Genomic DNA, 2,950 nt, shown 5'->3' on the forward strand with positions numbered 1-2,950 from the left:
AGGGCTGGGGTTTCGATGATGGAGTGAAACAAGGCGGGGGGTGAGAGCTGAAGGATTTATCACACGCACCGAAAAATGCTATCGAGACGAACGGAACCGGAAGGAAAAGTTGGGAGCTTGAAGTGGTCTCCAACGTGTTCTTTTTGAGTCTTGTAGTAATATTTTTTTTTCTCGGCCCCCAGGGCCTTGTAACGTACACCTTTGTTAATCAAGAATGAGAAGGAGATTTTGTTACTTCGTCCGCACTTTGTGTTGAATTGCTGCCTGTCGAACTTCCTTCATTTACCATTGTTATTGTTGTATTCCCTTCTCTTCTTTTTTTTTTCGACGTCGTCCGGAGGTCGCTGGTCGTTGCCGCGTCGGCTCGCTTTTCCAGTCATCCTTCTTCTTCAGCCTTAATGGCTCTGTAATGCATATTTAATAAATAACATGAGAAGGAAATTTTTCGCTACCTCTTTTACTCATGTGTTGAATTGCCGCTTGCCGAGCTTCTTTCGGCTTTTGCCTCGCTTGAAATCGATGCCGTTCGGAGGTACCCGATTGCCGTCGCATTGACCCATCCTTTCATCCATGGCCGCAAATTTGCCCAGGGCCGCTCAGTTTTGACGCCCTTTTTTAGAGTTCAAGCTCGGAGGTCCGAGCTTCTCGTCACCCTGAGAAAGTCATCTTATCTCGGGCTTGCGTTGAGGGCTTTCTTGAAGGCCGGAGTTTTTGATAAGAACCCCGATCCTTGCTGAGATGAGGTTCCCTGCATTTTTTATGCTGTTTGTTTTTCATTCATCGCTGACACAGTCCGTCGCTTTCCTTTTTAACTCTCCTCCCTTTTCTCTTTTTTCTTTTTCGAGTGGGGGCTTTCCCTCTGCTCTTGGTGGGGTTGCGGAAGCGTGAAGGGGCCGCTGGGAAGGTCTCCTTTTTCCCATCCGGTCTTGAATGACCAGACCTTAATTGGTGTCAGGACAGGGTTCTTCCCCTATTTCTGACGTAATCGGTTTTAGCTCAGCTTAGGACGAGGTCCTCCTCTTGTCGCTAACGGGGCTATGGGGGCACATATGGGCGTTGCGGGGCCTCTCTCCCCATTCGGTCTAAGTGTGATCGGGCCTTCGACCTTGCTCAAGTTAGGGTGAGGTTCTCCTCCTGTCCCTAACAGGGCTGTGGGGGTACATATGGGCACTGTTTGGCCTCTCCCCCCATCCAGTCTAAGGAGAATCGGGCCTTCGACTTTGCTCAAGTTAGAGCGAGGTTCTCCTCCTGTCCCTAACAGGGCTGTGGGGGCACAAATGGGCACTGTTTGGCCTCTCCCCCCATCCGGTCTAAGGAGAACCGGGCCTTCGACTTTGCTCAAGTTAGGGCGAGGTTCTCCTTCTGTCCCTAACATGGCTGTGGGGGCGCATGTGGGCGTTATTTGGCCTCTCCCCCCATCGATCTAAGGAGAATCGGGCCTTCGATTTTGCTCAAGTTAGGGCGAGGTTCTCCTCCTATCCCTAACAGGGCTGTGGGGGTACATGTGGGCGTTGTTTGGCCTCTCCCCCCATCCGATCTAAGGAGAATCGAGCCTTCGATTTTGTCGAGATGAAGTTCTCCTCCTGCTCCCGACACGGTTTGTTTTGACTGTCCTGTCGATATAGGCTTGTGCCAAGAGAGAAGACATGTACATATGCAACTTTTATTTAAAATAAAGTTATCGGTAATACATTCGTAAGTGTTTCGAGCTCCATGGTCGGGGGAGATCTGCTCCTCCAAGCTTCTTGAGGTAATAAGTTCTGGACCAGACTACTTCTTTGACTTCGTACGGGCCTTCCCAATTTGGGGCGAGCTTCCCTCGATCCTGAGGTTGCGAGACAGCGGCTCGTCGAAGTACTAGATCTCCTGCTCTAAAGACTTTATTCTTGACCCGAGAATTGTAATAGCGGGCGATTTTTTGTCTGTAGGCTGCCATCCGAACTTGAGCTACCTCCCGCTTTTCTTCCAGTAAGTCGAGGTGGCTTTAAGACCTTGCGAATTGTGATGTTCGTTGAATGCTATGACTCATGCCGATGGGAGTTTAAGCTCAATTGGGATAACAGCCTCCGTTCCGAAGGCTAGAGCGAAGGGGGTCTCCCCCGTAGGCAGTCTTTGGGTAGTTCGGTACGCCCACATCACATGATAGAGTTCGTCTGCCCAAGTTTCCTTCGCCTTTTCGAGCCTTGTCTTGATCCCCTGCAGTAGGATTCTGTTGGTCACTTTAGCTTCGCCGTTCGCCTGAGGATGGGCTACTGATGTGAAGTTGTGGGAGATGTTTAGATCTTCACAGAATTCGATGAATCTCGCTCCCGCGAACTGCCGTCCATTATTAGTGATTAGGGTTCTTGGTAGGCCGAACCTACAAACGATTGACTTCTAGACGAAATCTTACACTTTAGCTTCTGTGATTTTTGCCAGTGATTCGGCTTCGACCCACTTGGTGAAGTAGTCAATTGCTACCAAGAGAAACTTCCTCTGCCCCGACGCCACGGGAAAGGGTCCAAGGATATCCATTCCCCATTGTGCAAAAGGCCATGGGGCACTCAAGGGTGTAAGCTCGGTGGCGGGCTATCTCTGAATGTTGGCGTATCTCTGACATCGGTCGTATTTTTTGACGTATTCAATCGAGTCATGATGCATTGTCGGTCAGTAATATCCTTGGCGGAGCAACTTGTGGGATAAAGATCTAGCCCCCAGATGGCTTCCACAGATTCCTTCATGCACCTCCCACAAGGCGTATTCAGCTTCCGAAGGCCGGAGGTATTTTAGAAGGGGCAAAGAGTATGATCTCTTGTACAACTTGTTCTCATAAAGGATGTATCGGGAGGCTTGATTTCTGAGCTTTCGAGCTTCTTTTGCATCATGAGGAAGAACTCCGTCCCGAAGATATGCCATCAGGGGGTCGACCCAACTGGGCTCGTGATCAATTTCCAACACGGGCCGTGATTCT

The sequence above is a fragment of the Elaeis guineensis genome, chromosome 4 (genome assembly GCF_000442705.2).
Source record: "Elaeis guineensis isolate ETL-2024a chromosome 4, EG11, whole genome shotgun sequence".
Taxonomy (NCBI): Eukaryota; Viridiplantae; Streptophyta; class Magnoliopsida; order Arecales; family Arecaceae; genus Elaeis; species Elaeis guineensis.